The sequence below is a fragment of the Phacochoerus africanus genome, chromosome 4 (assembly GCF_016906955.1).
Source record: "Phacochoerus africanus isolate WHEZ1 chromosome 4, ROS_Pafr_v1, whole genome shotgun sequence".
Taxonomy (NCBI): domain Eukaryota; kingdom Metazoa; phylum Chordata; class Mammalia; order Artiodactyla; family Suidae; genus Phacochoerus; species Phacochoerus africanus.
The window spans coordinates 109,299,886-109,320,249 of NC_062547.1; the positions used below are offsets into that span (position 1 = coordinate 109,299,886).

At 37.2% G+C, this 20,364-nt stretch overlaps 1 long non-coding RNA gene across 1 annotated transcript in view; it reads left to right on the top strand.

Annotated features, from left to right (window-relative positions):
• The window catches only part of LOC125124348 (uncharacterized), a 114,312-nt gene that overhangs the window by 62,433 nt on the left and 31,515 nt on the right, over positions 1 to 20,364 (top strand). Inside the window, exon 2 of the long non-coding RNA XR_007134280.1 lies at positions 13,862 to 13,930. This is a non-coding gene — a long non-coding RNA (uncharacterized LOC125124348). The remainder of the gene's footprint in view (positions 1 to 13,861; positions 13,931 to 20,364) is intronic.

The window sequence follows — 20,364 nt, forward strand, 5'->3', positions numbered from 1 at the left end:
ATGTGAAAGAGCATTCTGTTGTCACATCCCAAGGGTGGACAGAATGCCAAACTCAGTTCCTACATTGCTTGCAGTGACTATTACAGAAAAGTCCAAGAGATGATTGTTGGAGTAATGAAACAGGCATTTTATGGGTGAATGGGGACCGGGTGACTGGGAGCACTGTGAACTAAATTCAAAGTGCATTACAACGAATAGTCAAGGCAGTGAATGTAACTGAGTGAGATTAAATTGGAAAACTTTCAGGAGCAATGACTAAGACATCACATTGCCCACAATGCTAGAAGAGAACACAAATGTAAATTAATTGAGCAAATGTGGGCCAGAACATCTATATTTCAAAAATGGTATTTATGGACAATTACATCTTTTATGGGTGCTTATCAGTGGTGGCGGTAGAAAGAATTCTTTCCCTGTTCATTAGTTTAAAAAGCAAACCAGGAGTTTTGTAATAGTGAATTGATTCTAGAATTGCTCCCACATCCAGCTCCCCTTTTCTCATGGATCACTGCCTTAGGGAAACAGGAACTATAATTTATCCCTGCTGTGGAATGTGGTGGCTCTAGGTCCTTCACCATAACTGAGCAATCTCTGATGGTCTTGTCATAGTCTCAGTTTGCTTTCCCATGGATTGGTAGGTCTTTCTGGGTCAGCAATAGAAAAAAAGCAATCCCAGAAATTCCTCCTTTGAAAATGGTATTCTTAGGATAATCCAATGTTTTCACTATTTTACATCAAAGGCCATTGCAAGAATAGCTCACAGGATTGCAGCCTTGAAGAAGCATAGGGCTAAAGCTTCAGAGGCCCCCAGCTTACCTTGTGTTCTTTTTTGTAAGTCTCTGAATAAGCCATACACAGGGAACATCACAGTGGTAACTGTAGCTTAGTGATCACAATTTCCTACTTTGTATTTTTGAAAAGTTTTACTTCTCAAAGGACATAGATCAGTAAGACCTTTAGATCAGACTTGGACAGAGTTTTTGAAACTTCGCTTAACCACAGAAATTTAAAGTTGTCTATGACTGTGGCATGCATTATCCCAAAATGAATTATTTCACATGTTGTGTTTTGGAGGGGAAAAATAATTTTATCTCTACCCTTTTAGGTTCTTGGCCGAGACACCCACCTCCCATAATAAAAGACAAATTAACAAGATAAAAATAAACAAATGTTTAATAACATGTATACCTTCTTATAGAAATGGCCCATGTTACCACTATAAATATCATCTCTAGCTAAAAACAGAAGATGTGGGGTGCCGGGGAATAGGCAGTAGAAACTGGAAGCCAGTTATGAGCGATTACTGGAGAAAGCATAATACACAAGATTATGGGGTTATTTATACAGATTGAAGTTGCTTTCTCCATTGAAGTTTCTAGAGATTTATTCATTCTCCTCTTCCTGGTAAGGAGAGGTAGGAACCATTATAGCTAGAGATTTTCCTTATAAATGCAACTTTTTTTTACAAAAGGGTATCCTCTCTTATCAAATTCAGGTTTAGCTGATAGGGATGGTGCAGTAAAAAGAAAAATGGATGTCCATGAGTATATGATAATGAATGAGGAGCTCAGAGTTTCTGTTCTGGCTCAGCATGTTAAGGGCCCAGTGTCGTCTCTGTAAGAATGCAGAGGATCCTTGGCCTCACTCAGTAGGTTATGGATCTGGCTTTGCTGCAAGTTGTGGTGCAGGTTGCAGATGTGGCTTGGATCCTGTGCTGCTGTGGTTGTGGTGTAGGCCCAGCTGCAGCTCTGATTCGACTGCTGGCCCAGGAACTTCCATATGCTACAGGTATAGCTGTTAAAAAAAAAAAAAAAAGAGAGAGAGAATGAGGAGCTTGCTAGGACCTTTATCAGAGAATAGTAAAAGAACTAAGTGGATATTGTTGAGTGTATCATAATAGGAAGAACTAGTGGAACTGGAACTGTTACTGAACTCAGGTTCAATACTGGAGAGACGAGTTTTGGTTAGAAAGGAAAGTTTGCTTTATTCAGGTGGCTGACAACCTGTGGAGAAGGTGGACTCATGTCCAAGAACCATCTCTGAAGATTCTGTTCAACATGAACATTTCTAAAATGAGAGAGTGAAGTTAATCATTTGGAGAGAGGGTCATTGTCTTTTGTTTTCTTCCACTGTGTACAGACTTTCTTCTGATTGGTTGATGGTGAAGTACCAGGGTGGTGTTTTGGCCATCCTGCTCAGCCTAAAGTTACCCTCCTCCACCTTGGTGGTGCTGGTGGAGTTCTTATTTCCTACAGAAGAACTCAAAGATAATTGTTATGTGTATCCCATGAGGAGGAACTGCTAATCACTGCACTATTGTTTCTTGATTGCTCCTCCTTTGTTTCTGTACTTCCTTCTCTTCCCTGATACTAACTGTTTGAATATGCCCTTTGGAATTCAACGAAGGTCAAGGAGGCTAAATGGAACCTACTTCCTACTAACAGGAAATGGGGGACATGAAAGGGATTTGTACCCAGGAAGGTCCCACTGCGTCCTGCTCAGTTTCGCTTCTCCTCAATTTTCAGAACTTCTTCTGTGTCTGCTGTTTCTTAAAAATAATAAGCCTAAAATGATCCTAATGCCAAAGAGGCATATTTTGGGGTGACTAATTCTGCTTCCTTTCATATGTGTCCAGGAACAACTAAAATGTACATGCACACACACACACACACACACACACACACACATGCTTAAGAGAACATTTATTTATGAAGATATTTTTGGTGACCACATTTTCAGTGTATACAGGTGGTAAAGTCACAGTTAGGTTTTATTCTCTGAGGCGGGGTAAGGAGACCTATGATGTCTCATTACGCATTAGGGAGAAATTAGTTTATGACATAAGGTAGCCACTTATGAGCAAGTACTTGAGTGAATAGGAGACAAGAGACAATGCGTTGATGAAAGAAAGATGAGGGGATAGTAACTGGAGTGTGTAGCTTAAGGGTAGTGCTTATATGACCTGAGAGATGATATCACGGAAGTTGGGAATAAAATTCAGGAGACTCAACTCTGAAAAATTATTTTTAGCCTTAAATAATCTCCTTTGCTGTTAGTCATTGTTAGGAAGGAAGGAATTTTCCTTTACCTTTGTAGGTTCTTCTGGCTGTTCTTTGAATTATATTAACATGAGACAGATTAACAGAGGAAAATCAAACAAAATTTTTAACAGAAAAACTGTATATCCTTGACTTCTGAGCAATGCAGGGGATAGAGACACTGACCCTCTGAGAAGTTGAAAATCCCCATATAAATTTACAGTCCACCCACCTTCAGATTCATAGTTCCACATGTGAGGATTAAAACAACAGTGGACTGTGTAGTTCTTTAGTATGTATTTATTGAAAAAATCCACCTCTAAGTAGACTTACACAGTTCATTTACATCATCTATCTTTAATATTGAAGGGGAGTAGAATTTTCTATCCCAAAATAAGTCTCTTCAGAATAGGGATTATCTTGAGCTCATTATTTTTAAGAAACTGCATACACAAGGAAAGTTCTGAAAACTGAGTGGAGGTTATCTTTTGTAAGAGAAATTTTCATTTGTAAGAAAATCTCTGTTTACAAGGGTGTCTCCCTAGTTGTAACAGGAGGAGAAGGATAGACAGACAAACCTCTGGAAACTGTTATCAATGGAAAAGGCCGATAACTTAAATCCGCATAACAACCATATCCTTGTTTACTGTCCTTTTCTTCCCTTCCTTCCTTCCTTCCTTCCTGCCTGCCTGCCTGCCTGCCTGCTTTTTGTCTTTTTAGGGCACCATCCATATGGAACTTCCCAGGGTAGAGGTCAGATTGGAGCTGTAGCTGCTGGTCTATGCCATAGCTCACCCTGCAGCTCCCAGCAACACCGGATCCTTAACCCCCTGAGTGAGGCCAGGGATTGAACCCACATCCTCATGGATACTATTTGGGTTTGTTACTGCTGAGCTACAATGGGAACTCCTACTGTATTTTGCTTTTTAGCCTCGTATGGCAGTTTCCCCCACCTCACAATATCTCTTTTGTCTTTAGTGGGAGATAGTATTTAAGGTTCTAGCCATTTGAAGGATTTACTCAGTTTTTCCTAGGTATCTCTGATGTATATAGGAGGTCTATGTATTATTAAACATCTGTTTTTCTCATGTTAACCTTTTATTACAAAGGGTTTTCAACCAAGAGTCTGGAAGGGTAGAGGAAAAATTACTTTTCCTCTCCATCAATATTTTTTTCGCTCATTATATCTGAAATTCAAAGCCTTTCCTTCCCTTCCTCCCTTCTTTTCTCCCTTCCTCCCTTCCTTCCTCCCATCCTTTCTTTCATCACCACATTGATTTGCTTTCCTTACTTAGCTTAAAAACAGAATAATAACCTAAACGACATCATCAATAAAAGTAATCCCTTTTGTTTACATTTTTTACTGCCCTTCATTTTGCTTATTTGTTGCCCCTGTAAGTGTTCCTCTGAAAAAATGTTTGTGCACAGGAGGTATGTAAATATGAAATGGGTCACATCAGGAATTCACATAGTTGAGTATAATGATCATGTGTTTCTGAGGTCTGGCTTGTTTCTTACACTTCTAAGCATAATGGTGTTACTGGAAAACTGGTTTGCCTCTTGGTGGGTATAGAGCCAAAAGACACAATCAAGCCAAAAAGTAGAAGAGGAAGGATTTGTTACTGGCAGCAAGTAAGGAGAACACAGGGGTCTTGCCTAAAGCAGTGCCTCCCCAAAACACAAAATCGGAAATTTTAAGCTAAGGGTACATGCATATTCATGAAGGGGCTTGAGCAAAGCAGAATTCAGCATAGAATTGGGGCAAGGGTTGATAGAGTCCAGGCTCTAGTTAAAGTCACAAGAGTCAGAGAAGTTCAACATCATCATTTCTTAAGTTCCAGTCGATCTGGTGGCTGAGCTATCCGGAGAGTTTAAATTCTTCAAGAATGTGCTTCAGGCTAATCTTTACCTTTGAAACAGAATTGGGAGTCTTTACAACTGATTTATTATCTTTGCTATTGTCAAATTGTCTCCTTGGTCTGCTAATAGCAGTTTGTTTTTACCTTCTTTTGTTCCCTTAAAATCGTTAGCTACTAGGCTGATTCTTCTTCAAGGGCAAACATTGTGGCCAGGTTTAGATCTCAGAATGGCTTGGGCCTAAAATGGCTTCTTTTATGTTAAGAAAGTAATGTCTGGTTCTCTTCCTCTGGGGACCACCTACTCTATCTGCTTACAATGGCAAAAAACAAAAACTCGTGATTTTGTTCTTTTCCTTGGACATGAAAAGCCCTGTTTTAATGACACAGGTTTGATGTCTTAAATCATTCAAGATTACTAAATGTGACAACATTTTTCAAAATTTATTTTGCTTTTTAATTAATTTCCATTTTTTTGACATGCAGGCTGTTAAAACTTTTATACGCATGTACAAATGCATACTCATAGATGTATTTCCTTTCTGAGTTATTTACTACTTTTTAAGTTCCTGCCCTTTCTGAAATCAATTATATAAGTATTTTTCTGATATGCTTTTTTAAAGTCAAATTCATCTGACATTTGTATTACAGTATGCTATGTAGTGTCAACATGATGTTTTTTAATAATCAGTTTTTTCTCATCTTCTCTTGAATAATTTATCCCTTTCTTATAGGTCTCCATATTCCTTTACATCATATATTAAATGTTTTTGTATAAAGGTCTGTTTTTTACCTGCCAATATCACATTATCTTACAATGTAGATATGTAATTATAAGGGAACAACATTTGCTCCTCCAAAACATGTCTCTGGCATATTATTTATTTTAGTTGATTATTTTCTAGGAAATAGCAGGTGTTGGGGAAACTCTGAAAACCAAGTAGGAGTTACTGTTGGTGAAACTTGGCCTCTGTGCACCAACACTGAACTGAATCTCAGAGACAGAGCTTTGTGTGGAGGAAGATAGCCCTACTGCTTTGTCTGGCAAAGGAACACAGCAGGCTAATGCCCTCCATAACTATGTTGTCCCAACCTGGGTGGTTGGGTGAGTCAGAGTTTTGTATCAATGGTTTAAGGGTGAAATTCCTGATAAAGATCAAGGTATGTGCAGGGCCTCTCTCCCTCTAATCTGGCCTCAGGGGATCTCCTTTTTAAGGCTCTGTGTTATTCACCTCCTGCTTCTCAACAAGGAATTGGAGATGGAGAGCATTAGAGATGCAGGCAGGCTCTCTAGGTGGGAGCTCAGCATTGGGATCCAAGCAGCTGGTCAGAGCCAAAGGGAACCCCCTTAAAGCAATAGCATCACAAGTTGGGGTGCTTTAAGGGGGCATTATTCCATCTGCCTCCACTGAAAGGAAAGAACAACCGCCGCAGGTTGCCTTGGAGACCGCAACTGAGTTGAATCAAGTTCACAGAAACAGAAGTGTGTAGCAGATTTATTTACGCCCAGAGAGAGAATGGCTGCCCGGGAATAGGGATTGGCCTCACTTTACAATTGACTTTTTCTTATATCCACATGCTGCAGACCTGAGTGGGGATCTGATTCTCCCACCCCAAACCTGCTGATTTCTCCTGTTCAGGCCCCCTTCACACTTGGTAAGGCCTGGATGTTGATGGATCTCTGTATGGGGGCGTGTTTGGACCCTCCAATTGGTTTAGTGTAGGATGCCTTATTTGTATGGGGAACAGGGTATACAGAGGTGGGGTGAGGAGTGGGCCACATACCTTTCCTAATAGGGAGTAGGAAGGAGCAGGCCAAGTTGCTTAAGGTGGGGGAAGGAGCATTATAATGAGGGAGGTGGGATGATGATCAGATGATAAGGGTCTGGTAATTCTTGTCTTGACCAGGGGCTTTGTGTTTAACCTCCTTGAAGGGAACTTGAAATCTAACATCCTGATGAGCTCCTGGGGTTCTGGAGGTCATCAAACTGTGACCTTCTCTCTGGAATGAAGAATGCCTCATCAAGTATTTAACATCTTCCTTTTGTTGAGGGTTTCAGTTCTGCAGAAAAGCTCAGAGATTTTATGTGTATTCCTTGAGGGAGAATCAAAGACCCTACCTCAAAGCTACACTGTTGTTTCTTGGCTGCTCCTCCCTTGTCTCTGTATCTCCTCCCTTTCCCGATTAGTGACTATTCCAATCTGTTCTTTTCAATTCAGGGAAGATCATGGAGGTTGAACCTATTGGCTACAACAGGAAAGAGGGGGCAAAGAAAGGCTTCCTTGCCCAGGAGCCCCACTGGGTCCTGTTTCATTACCCTTTTGTAAGGTACATTTACATTTATAAGAGAAATTTCCATTTGTAACGGTGTCTCCCTCTTTGAAGTAGGAAGAGGAGGCTGGCCAAATCTCTAAAAAGTGGAGAAGGCTTTGACTGCCTTCACAGTCACCCTGTTGACTATACTTTTCTGGGTAACTTCCTATAACTAACTCTGTCCACCCTCAGCATCCTCTTGTCTTTAGCTGAGGGTAGTATTTAAGGTGCGGTCTTTAGTCCTTTTAGCGAGTTACTCAGTTTTCTTGGTTCTCTCCTACGTATATATTATTAAATTTTTATTTGATTTTCTCCTCTTAATCTGTGTCATGACAGTTTAATTCTTAGATAAGCCAGAAAAATCTAGTGGAGGAGAATTTCTTCCTCCCTAAGAGTAGTAACTAGTTTGTGTCATGCACTTTTATTACTTTTTTTCTTATAAGGGTACCCTACTCAATTTGATTATTAATTATAATTAATTTAATGCTACATTTTTAGAGTGCTCTCAATATAGAATTATGCCAGTGAAGATATTGTTTCCTCCTTTCTTTTTTTTTAAACTTCTTTTTTTAAAAATTAAAGTATAGTTGATTTATAATGTTTCATTTACTACTGTACAGCAAAGTGACCCAGTCACACACATATGTAAATTCTCTTTCTTGTATTATCTTCCATCGTGGTCTATCTCAAGAGACTGGACATAGTTCCCTGTGCTATATATAGTAGGACCTCATTGCTTATCCATTCTAAAGGTAATAGTTTGCATCTACTAACCCCAAACTCCCAGTCCATTTCACTCCCTCTCTGCTTCCTGTTTCCTCCTTTCTAATTGCTATATTTTTCTTCCTATTTCACAACTTTGTGTATTAGAACATTTAGAAAAGTGTTAAATAATATTGGGAAAGCAGTATTCTAACCTCATTACTAAAACCTTTAGAATTTAATTGCTAAAAACACTATTTTAAGATACAAAGTGGTGAATTACTCATGTCATAAAATATGTATCAGGAATAAGTATTGAACATTATCACATGTTCTTTTGGAGTCTATTGAGATTGCCAAAAGTGTTCCTTATTTGAGCACATTGTGATTAAAAGAGTTTTCCTATGATTATAAAATCTTTGTATTCCTAAATTAAAACCAACTTGATCATGATAGCTGTATTGTTGATACTGTTGAGTTTCATGTGCTTACATTTTTTTAAACTATTTTTAGGGCCTCACCTGCAACACATGGAAGCTCCCAGGCTAGGGGTCGAATCTGAGTTGCAGCTGCAGGCCTACGCCACACATACTGCAACACCAGATTTGAGCTGTATCTGCGACCTACACCACAGCTCATGGCAATGCTAGATCCTTAACCTACTGTGTAGAGCCAGGGATCAAATCCTGGTCCTCATGTATACTAGTCAGGTTCATTACCACTGAGCCACAATGGGAACTCATTTGCTTACATCTTATTTAGAAATATTCATATCTATATTCAAAAGTAACTTTCCTCTAAAACTATTTTTATGTGTCAAATGTGTAATATTAACTAAATGGAAGCTAAATATTAAAACAGAACTGTAAGTGGATATAGAACAGCAGAACATTTTCAGATTCTCCTTGTGCCATTCTCTCCTGGGCATCTGACCATGCTTTTCTCTAGGCAGTATAGTTTTGAAAAGCCACACATTTGCATAATGGCTTTCCTGTTGTTCCTTTCTTCTTTGAGTTGTACCAAACTAATTACTTTAGAAAGCTCCCCCCCCCACCACCAAATTCCTCCTGCTGGTAACATTAAGGTAAATAAGGCTCTTCAAAGTTAGTATCAGGGACTTGATACTCTTGGTATATATCCTGGTACATCAAAGAGCAAGGCCAAAACATAACAGCAAAACTTCTCCTCCCATCATCACTTTGGTTAATATCTATTCTGATTAGAAAGGGATTGAAAGGGAACCAAGTAAAAGGCAATATTGCTTCTAATAAAGTCTTAAGGAAAGGTGTTCCTTCACAGTTGGGTTTGGAATAAGGACACTGATCTTTATAAGAAAGTTATATCATTCCATCAGTATACTCTCCTAAGATCCTTCCATTCCAAAATTGCACTTTTCTGCATTTTTAAAATGATGTTTATATCAATTATCTGTTCCTTGCAAATGTGAAAGAAGTTTCTGGTAGAACTTTGTTTTGAGATTGATGGGGTTCAGTGGCTAAGCCACTCCAAGATATGCCGCTCTGGCGTGTTGATCATTTACAAATGACAACAAGCAGGGCCCAAAAGACTTAGGAAGAACCTTTGAACTTCAGCCTTGCTGCCTCAAAGAATTTAAGATACAAATTCTGTTCCAGGAATTCCCATTATGGCTCAGCAAATTAAGAACCTGACATAGTCTCTATGAGGATGAGGATTCGATCCCTGGTTTTTCTCAGTGGATTAAGTAAGCATCCAGTGTTAATCAGAAACTGCAGCGCAGATTGCAGATGTGGCTTAGATCCTGTGTTGCTGTGGCTGCGGTGTAGACCTGCAGCCCAATTCAAGCCCTAGCCCAGGAACTTCCATAAGCCACAGGTACAGTTGTAAAAAAAAAAAGAAAAATCAAGCCTATTCCAGGAAGGAGCTGTCACCTTAGATAACTGTAGCAAAGTATGAACTAGGTGTGGTAACCTTGTAAGGCCCATTTGATCAAAGTCCTCTCTTGTGTCCTATTGTCTCTAGATGGCCCAACAAACATTTGTTTACCAAACGTAAACTATTTTCATCTTCCCATGAATTACTTTACTTCCCTCTGAAGTCTTCTTTTTAGTCCTTCTTTTCCTTAGTCCAGAAGAATAAATATACCTCATCTTGCCTCACTTGGAGTTATTCCTCATGTATCCAAAATTAAGTTTTTTCTCTTGTTAATCTTCCTTATGTCATTTTAATTGCCAGCCAAAAGAGCTAAGAGGGGAAATTCCCTTCTCCTATGAGACATTTTGTGATTTTTTTCCCCCACAATTCTTTTTTTTTTTTGATTTCTTCATGTTTTCTCCTTCTACTTGAACTAAACATAACTATCTCCCCAGAAAGGAATACATCTCATTGATGCTTCAGATTATCATTATAGAATTGTACATACATAATTAAAAATCCTCTCCATTTTTGCTTGTATAAGTCCTTTGACAGTTAGTCATTAATTTGGTAAATTATTTCAGGTGGATCCCCCTGGGCTGTGTTTTCACTCTGAAGGTTTTGTTAAGATTTTTCCATTAATTTCTAATTACAACAGTAGAATTAAGTTTCCTTTTATGAGCTTTCTTGTGCTATATATGGCGGTTATAATTTTGACACCCTTATTATCTCACTTGGATTTCTGTCTGGGTGCTGTGTGGGTACGTATCTTTTCTTCATTCAGAGTTCTAAATTTGCCCTTGGCAGTGAGCTGTCTCTATTTTATGACATGCTGATCTATGAGCTATGTCTCTCCTTTGTCTGTTGTTATAAACAAACCTGAGGTGACTCGAAGTATTTCTCTAGTGAATCAGTAGTCTGCTTAACATTCTACAGTTTCAAGCATGACAGTGTAAGAGACTCATAAATACTCTAGTTGTCTCGCCTCATTCCTGACTTTCAGGAAATCATACTTAACTTTCATATCTTTACTTTGAAATGAAAACTTGGAGGTCTTCTGAGAAGCCTGAAAACAATGTCACTGAAAGATAGGGGAAATCTTTGTATTAGCTAGTTATGGGAGTGAAGCATGCCTGGTTGTTTTCTACTCTTTTGGCATCCTTTGTGTTGGCCATCATTGGATGTGAGATTTAATTCTCTCTGTCTCCCCATAGCATAAACTAAATGATTAGGAATCAGTGATTCCCATGAATGACAGGACAAAGATGTCATCTAGAAGTGAGAACATTTTTTTTTTTTTTTAGTGTAATGATTGATTATAGCTACCTGTATTCCTCTGCCTGTTTTCCCTTATAACTAAAGGCATGGATCCACCAAGTGATTCATCTCTGTTCTAATAGTGTTTTTCTTTCAATTGGTGATTAAAACCTTACTGATTGCTTCCGCTTGAATTTAATTATATTTTCTCTCAAAGTTGATCTATTTAAATTAACCATACCCATTTTTATAATGTTTTATCAGTAGCCTTAATCACTAGCTGAAATAACATTTATTTGTGTGTTAATTTATTTATTCTACTAAAATATAAGCTGTATGTGTCTGTCTTACTCTGCTTTATCTCTGTTGCCTAGAAGTACCAGGCATTCAGGACTAAATCTTTCCAAATTTTCCAATATATTTGCCCTTTTTTGTTGGTAGGTATTAATAGTTGAACAGTCTCACTTATATATATGTTAAAGTTTAAGCTACCTTAAATCTTTTAAAAAATATGGTAGAGTACCAGTAAATAATAAATTAAAAACCAACCAGTATAATTACTTGCTTCAAATTTTTTCTTAATTTATGTTGTTACTTTAAAAAAATATATCAAAAGAGAGAGGAAATAGATACATGAGCATGTGAAATGGTATAATTTTGAAGTGCAAAATGACGGTATGTAACAGTATAAAACGCACATACTTTTTAACATAGTGATGTCAATGTCATCAATGTTAGAAATTCGTATAGAGTCATGTCAGTACACAAAGATTTTTATAAATGAATATTTATTTCAGTTTAGTCTTAGTAACAAAATAAAACAAACAAAACACCCCCCTCAAATCTGAAACAAAAATCTAATGACCAAGAATCATTAGAAAGTGAAACTGATGATGAGATATCATGTAATACTATGAACTTATTTAAAAGGTTTTTATTTTCATATAGGCATAACAATAATTAAAAATGATAATAGCAACACCAAAGTAGCTAGATTTTGTATTCTTAAATTATTAAGAATTAGTTTGTTAGAAACATAAGCCAATTAAAAAGATAATAGTGTGATAAATTGACTCTGAGTGAGTATATCACAGAACTGTGAACATTCTCAAGGTGAGGATCTAAGAAAGTGTCTAGTGTAGTGGATAAAAGCATGATTTAGGGACTGGAAACAGGATTGATTTTTTAGTTATGACCTTTGATTGCTATGTGATTTAGAATTGTTGCTTAAATTCTCTGAGCCCTACTTTTCTAACCTGTAAATTGGATTTAATAGGAATAGTTGGTATGCTTTGAGGATTTATTATGTGTGTAGATACTTTTTCTTATTTAAACCCCTGACCCCATAAGGAAAGCAATATTCTTTCCATCTTACAGATGAAAAAACTGAGGCCCAGGCAACTTAAGTAATTTGTTCAAATGAAATAGTGTTAGCCTTGACATTCCAACCCCAGTAGACTGACCCTAAATCCTAGCCACTAAAGATGCACTTCATATTGCTCCCTGTCCATATTAATAGCTTGTTTTGCTAGAAAAATGAATAGTGTATGTGACTGTGATAGCAGAATGCCTGACATGTAGTAAGGTCTCATTACATATAGTAATTATTTTCTTATCCAATGGATCATCATACTATATTCTGAGAGAGATAGAGTAGAGAACTGAACAGCCAAGCCTTTGTTTACTATATTGGACTTTGGCTTCAGATACAATTTATATGGTTGCAAATATAAAGTTGTAGGAAACAGTGATTTACATGTTACAATTGGAGAAAAAAAAAAAAAAAAGATTCCCAGGCAGGTGAATTTTCTTCCCATCCTAACCAGCTAGTGAAAGGAAGAATTTTTCCTTCTTTCCTTCCTGTCTCCTTCCCTCCCGCCTTCTCTTCTTCCTTCTTCTTTCCTTTCTTCCTTCCCTTCCCTCATTCTCTCCTCTCCCTCCCTCCTTCCTTCCTTTTTTTTCTTCCTCATCTCTTTCCCTCCCTTCTATCTCCCTTTCTTTTCAGTATGTATGGGTGTTGGGCTGATATAGACCTGCAAAAAGGGTATATGCTTCCTTTAGTATTAAAATTTTAAAGCTTAAATTTATGAAGTTTTATTGAACCTGCTGCAAGTTTGGTGAACCAGTAAAAAATAACATGATTTGGAACTTGGTCACAGACAGCTGTAGGTGGGGATGTGAGGGTGGAAAAAAGTCACTTGTATGGCTGCTAAGTAGAGGACTGTACACCTACAATAAGAGTGGGTGACCAACTGGGATAGAATCCTGGTACTCAGGAGAGGAAGATAAACCAAATTCGTAGAATTCCTGCTCTGGCACAGAGGGTTAAGAATCCAACTGCACTGGTTCAGGTTGCTCCAGAGGTACAGGTTTGATCCCTGGCCTGGGGCAGTGGGTTAAAGGATCCAGTATTGCTATCGCTGTGGCATGGGTCACAGTTGTGGCTCAGATTCAGTTCCTAGCTCAGGAACTTCCATATGCTGTGGGTGTGGCCATAAAACAAAACGAAACAAAGACAAAAAACAAGACCAAATCCCTAAGTAGAAATACACAATTTAGAGACTATTATTTATTCATGGTAAACTTAGAGTTGATGGTTGCATGTGAGGTGGCAGTGTGCCACTTATATCCTTTGGCAGAGATGTCTGTACAAATAGGACAGGTCATAAGTCATAAGGATGGAAAGTCATAAGTAGGGGGAAGTGGTTTGATAACAGTCCTACACTAATATAAGCTTTCATGTAAAAAGCAACTCTGAGAACTCATTCTTTTTTTTTTTTTTTTTTTTAAATTTTGCCCAGTGGCAGAGATGAATGGCTTCCAGAATGCTTTAAAAATGCTCTAAGAATTCTCCAGCATGACGGACAGTGGTAAGCCTAGAATGTGGGGAGGGCAGTGAAGTGACTATCCTACAGTAGTGTTGGATAGTAACAATGAAACGTTGCTTCTTGGTTCTTGTGAACCAGATGGGTAAATAGGTGCAGAGTTTGTGCGATGGTATAATAAACCTAAATGATGCTTTTATTTCAGTTATGGTCCTGTAAATTTTCAAAACCTTGGTATATTATTACTTTGCTTGCAGTTTTCTCCAGGTGAACATTGGCATGGGATCTTTCATTTTTCCTTTTTGGTAATGTTAATATTAGTTAGCTTAGATATGTATTTTCAGCAAGATTAACTTTTTTTTTTGAAACAAAAACAGGTTTTAATGAAAATTATTACCATTTACTGAAACCCTCTTTGATCCAGATATTCTAATTTACACTTACAGCTCATTTAATCCTTAAAAGAATTAGGGTTGACCCTTGAACAACATGGGTTTGAACTATGTGAGTTCATTTATAGGTGGTTTTGTTCTTTTTCAATAAATATGTACTATAATACTATACCATCTGTGGTTGATTGAATTTGTGGCTGCAGAACTTCAATAAGGGTGGGGCAGGTTATACTTAAAAAGTTATACTTGGATTTTCAAGTCTGTGGGGGCCAGTGCTTCTAACCCCTGCATTGTTCAAGGGTCAACCATATATGTAATTTTATCATTGATTCTCACATGAAATAAAGTTAATTAATTTAATTATTTAGTTATTAAATAATTAAATTTTGGTGGAGTTTAAAAAAATACTTCCTCATAATCACAGTTATTAAGTGGTATAATTGGTGTTTGAATCCAAGGATTTTTTTAACCTGCAATTGGTTACACATATTTATTTATTTTTATTTTTTTGTTTTTTAAAGTTTTATTAAAGTATAGTTGATTTACAGTATTATGATAATTTCTGCTCTACAGCATAGTGATTCATTTTTACATATACTTAGATCCATTCTTTTTCAGATTTTTTTCCAATAGGTTATCACAGAATATTAGACAGAATTCCCCATGCTATATAGGAGATCCCCATTGGCCAGTTGTTCCATACCACAGTGTGCATGACAATCCCAAACCTTCAGTCCATCACTGCCCGACCTGTCCCCTTTGGTAACCATAAGTTTGTTTTCAAAGTCTGAGTCTGTTTCTCTTCTGCAAATGAGTTCATTTGTACCCTTTCTTAGATAAGTGGTGTCATATGATGTTTGTCTTTCACTGTCTGAAAAACTTCACTTATTGAGAAATTCTAAATATGTCCATGTTGCTGAAAATAGCATTATTTTATTTTTTTATGGCTGAGTAATAATCTATTATAAGTATGTAAGCATCATCTTTGTTCATTTCTCTGTTAATGTACATTAAGTTACTTCCATATATTGGCTGTTGTAAATAGTGCTGCAGTGAACATTGGAGTGCATGTGTCTTTTTGAATTTGATTTTCTCCCCATAGATGACCGGGAGTGGGATTGTTGGATCATATGGTAGTTCTATTTTTTAATTTTTTGAAGAACCTCCATACTGTTTTCCATAATTGTACCAATTTACATTCCCACCAACAGTGTAAAGAGGGTTCCCTTTTCTCCAAACCTGTTTGTAGACCTTTTTTTTTTTTTTTTGTGGTCTTTTTAGGGCCACACCTGCAGCATATGGAAGTTCCTAGGCTTGGGGTTGAACATGAGCTACAGCCATTGGCCTATACGACAGACACAGCAATGTTAGATCTGAACTGCATCTGTGACCTACACCACAGCTTGCAGCAATGCCAGATCCTTAACTCCCTGAGCAAGGCCGGGGATCAAATCTGCATCCTTATGGATACTAGTTGTGTTCCTAACCCACTGAGTCACAAAAGGAACTCCTGTAGACTTTTTTGATAGTGGCCCCATTCTGCCTGGTATAAGTTGGTATCACATAGTAGTTTTGATTTGCATTTCTTTAATAATTAGTGATGTTGAGTATCTTTTTATATATATTTTTGGCCATCTGTATGTCTTCTTTGGAGAAATGTCTATTTAGAGCTTCCCATTTTTTTGATTGAGTTGTTTGTTTTTTTTGATATTGAGCTGCTTGAGTTGTTTGTATATTTTGGAGATTAATCCCTTGTCAGCACTGCATTTGCACATAATTTCCTCCATTCTGTGGACCATCTTTTCACTTTATGATTTCATTGCTGTGTAAAAACTTAAGTAAGTTAAATTAGATCCCATTTGTTTATTTTTGTTTTTATTGTCATTATGCTAGGTGTTGAATCTAAAAGATATTGCTGTGGTTTATGTCAGAGAGTGTTCTGCCTATGTTTTCCTCTTAGATTTTTATATTATCTGGTCTTATATTTAGGTTTTTAATCCATTTTGAGTATGTTATTAGAAAGTGTTGTAATTTCAATTTTTTTTTATTTACGTGTAGTGAATAAGTTTTCACAGCACCACTTATTAAAGAGACTGTCTTTTCTTCATTGTATATTCTTGCCTCCTTTGTCATAGATTAGTTGACCATAGGTGCATGGGATTATGGGCTTTCTATCCTGTCTCATTGACCTATATGTCTGTTTTTGTGCCAGTATCATACTGTTTTGATGATTGTAGTTTTGTAATATATTCTGAGGTTAGGGAAGCTGATTCCTCCAGTTCCATTTTTTCTTTCTCAGGATTGCTTTGGCTCTTTTGGGTATTTTGTGTTTCTATATAACTTAAAAATTTGCTTTACAGTTCTGTGTAAAATGCCATTGGTAATTTGATAGACATTGCGTTAGATCTATAGATTGCCTCAGGTAGTATAGTCATTTTGACAATATTGATTCTTCTACACCAATAGTATGGTATCTTTTCATCTGTTTGTGTCATCTTTGCTTTCTTTTATCAGGGTCTTATAGTTTTCAGAGTACAGGTCTTTGTCTCTCTCTCTCTCTCTCTTTTTTTTTTTATTTTGCTTTTTAGTGTGGCATATGGAAGTTCCCAGGCTAGGGGTTGAATCGGAGCTACAGCTACTTGCCAATACCACAGCCACAGCAATGCCAGATCCAAACTGTGTCTGTGACCTACACCATAGCTCATGTCAATGCTGTATCCTTAACCCATGGAGCAGGGTCAGGGATCAAACTCAAGTCCTCATGGATACCATTCGTGTTTGTTACCACTGAGCCACAAAGGGAACTCCCCTTTGTGTCTTTAGGTAGATTTATTTCTAGGTCTTTTATTCTTTTGGATGTGATGGTAAATGGGGTTGTTTCCCTAATTTCTCATTCTGATCTTTCATTGTTGGTATATAGAAATGCAATCAATTTCTCTGTATTAATTTTGTATCCTGCAACTTTATCAATTAATTGATGAGCTCTAGTTGTTTTCTGATAGCATCTTTAGGATTTTCTATGTATAGTATTGTGTCATCTGCAGTAATAGTTTTATTTCTTCCTTTTCAATTTGGATTCCTTTTATTTATTTTTCTTCTCTGATTGTCTTGTCTAGGTTTCCAAAACTCTGTTGAATAAAAGTGCTGAGAGTGAACATCCTTGTTTTGTTCCTGATCTTAGAGAAAATTCTTTCAGCTTTTCACCATTGATAATGATGTTAGCTGTGGACTTGTCATATATGGCCTTCCTTACATTGAGGTAGAGTCCCTCTATGCCCACTTTCTAGAAGGCTTTTATCAGAAATGGGCGTTGGATTTTTTCAAAAGCTTTTTCTGCATCTCTGAGATGATCATATTGTTTTTATTCTTTAGTTTGTTAATGTGGACCTTTGGTTGTTGGGAGTTTTTAAATTACTGATTCAATTTCAATACTTGTAATTGGTCTGTTCATATTTTCTATTTCTTCCTGATTCAGTCTTTGGAGTTTGCACCTTTGTAAGAATGTGTACATTTCTTCTAGGTTGTCCAATTTATTGTTGTATAGTTGCTTGTAGTAGCCTCTTATGATCCTTTGTATTTCTCTGGTGTTGGTAGTACCCTCTCTTCTTTCTTTTTTGCTTTTATTTTTATGGCACTATCTCTTAATGAGTTTGGCTGAGGGTTTATCAATTTTATTCATCTTTTCAAAGAACCAGCTTTTAGGAGTTCCTGTCATGGAGCAACTGAAATGAATCTGACTAGGAACCATGAGGTTGCATGTTCAATCCCTGGCATTGCTCCATGGGTTAAGGATCCAGTGTTGCCATCAGCCATGGTATAGGTTACAGACACAGCTTGGATCCTGCATGGCTGTGGCTGTGGTATAGGCTGGCAGCTGTAGCTCCAATTGGACCCCTAGCCTAGGAACCTCTATATGCCATGGGTGCAGCCCTAAACAGCAAAAAAAAAAAAAAAAAAAAAATGAGCTTTTAGTTTCATTGATCATTTCTGTTTTTTTTTTTAAATCTGTTTCTTTTATTTCTGCATTGATCTTCATGATTTCTTTCCTCCTACTAACTTCAGGTTTTGATTGTTTTTCTTTCTCTAGTTGGCTATTATCTGTTTAAATATTTTTTCTGGCTCTTTCTCTATCTCTTCTCCTGGCACCCCTGTATTGCAAGTTTTGGCACATTTACTGTTGTCAAATATTTCTCTTAGACTGTCTTCCTTTCTTTTCATTTTTAAATTTCTGTTCCACACCATTGATTTCCACCAGTCTGTCTTTAACCTCGTATTATTGTTCTTCTGTGTCCTATACTTTCCTCTTTTTTCCTTCTGTTGAATTTTTCACTTCGGTGATTGTGTTGTGCATTATGCTTGTTTGTCCTTTAAACCTTCTATTTCTTCGTTAAATATTCCATGTAATGTCTTGCTCTTTGCCTCTAGGGTTCCTCCCCACCCCGAGATCTTATATAGGTCCCTGCTATCATTCCTTTAAAGTCTTTTTCATGTAGTTTACTTATCTCCATTTCACTAAGCTATTTTTCTGGGGTTTTTGTCTTTTCATTTTCCCTTTCTTTTCATTTTGTCTTTATTTTTTATTTTAATTTTGTCTAGCTTGCTGTGTGTTCTCCTTTTGGCAGACTACAAGGTTTTAGTCTATTTTGCTTCTGGTGTCTACCCCCTTGTGGGTGAAGTTGATACAGGAATTTGTGGCAGGCTTCCTGATAGGAGAGACTGGTGTTTCCCACTGGTGGGTAGAGTTGAGTCTCATCCCTCTGGTGGGTGGGGCTTTGTCTCTCAGTGTGATTAGGGGCAACTGTGAGGGTAGGAGGACTTTAGGCAGTCTGTTTGCTGATGGGTGGGCTTTTGTTCTCACCTGGTTTGTTGTTTGGCCTGGGCTTATCAGCCTGGATAGGTGGGTCAGATTTTTCTACATGGTAGCCTCCAAGGGAGCTCACACTAATGATTTTTTCCTGGGACCTCTGCCTCCAATGTTCTGCCCCACAATGAGCCATAGCCACCCCCTGCTTTCTCAAGAGACCTTCCAAATCTTTCATGTATATCTGACCCAGTTTCTCATAGATTCCCTGCTTTACCTGGGACCCAGTGTACATGAAACCATGTGTGGATGAAACCAAGAGTAGAGTCTCTGTTTTTCCCAGTTCTTCAGAGCTCCTACCCTCTTGTCCTGCTGTCCTTCAACACCAGATTCTCCTGGGGCTCCTCCTCTCAGTGACAGGACTTCAAGACTGGGGAACCTGATGTCAGGTTCAGAACTCTCACTCCTGTGGGAGAGCTTTTGCAATATAGTTATTTTCCAGTATGTATGTGTTGCCCACACAGCAGGTATAAGATTATTTATATCATGAAAGTAGCAAAGTAGCCCCTACCATCTTGGTCTGGCTTCTTCTTTGTCTTTGGGTTTAGGATATCTTTTTTTTTTTTTTTTTTTTTTAGCTTTCAGTCTATTCTACTGATTGTTGTTCAGCAGTTAGTTTTAATTTTGGTGTTTTCGTGAGAGGAGGTAAGCTCAAATCCTTCTACTCCACCACTTTGTCTCTTAATCTTTGTTAACTCAATTACGTATTTTTTCTATATCTTTATAGGATTCATTTTGAGTTTTTATGGTATATTTTGTTTGTCATGAAATCATTGTCAAAACATTACCAAACTTCCAACCCAATTCTTACTAAAACAAACCAACAAACAGAACAAAACCACCAATAAAAACCAGTGTTTGTTTTAACAGAAAAAGTTTAAAAATACCTAATTTGTAATTGACTATTTTAATGTAACTTAGAACACTGATTAACTTAGTCTGTGGGCTGTTACTCAGGTATTCAAATTAAATCTTTCCAAACACCAGGATAAAATAAAATCTTGCATACGTACATTAGAACTTACCTTATTGCAAACTGCATTTCTGTAGAACTTTTGTTTTAATTCAGAAAAGCAGAATAATTTGCTGAGCTGATAATGCAAAGGCCTGCCACACATATTTTTCTTAATGAATTAATTTTTGAGTTGTATAAGGATATATTAAAACTTACAGTATACTTTTTAGTTTTTAAAAATTGAAATAACACAAACATAATTTTTAAATAT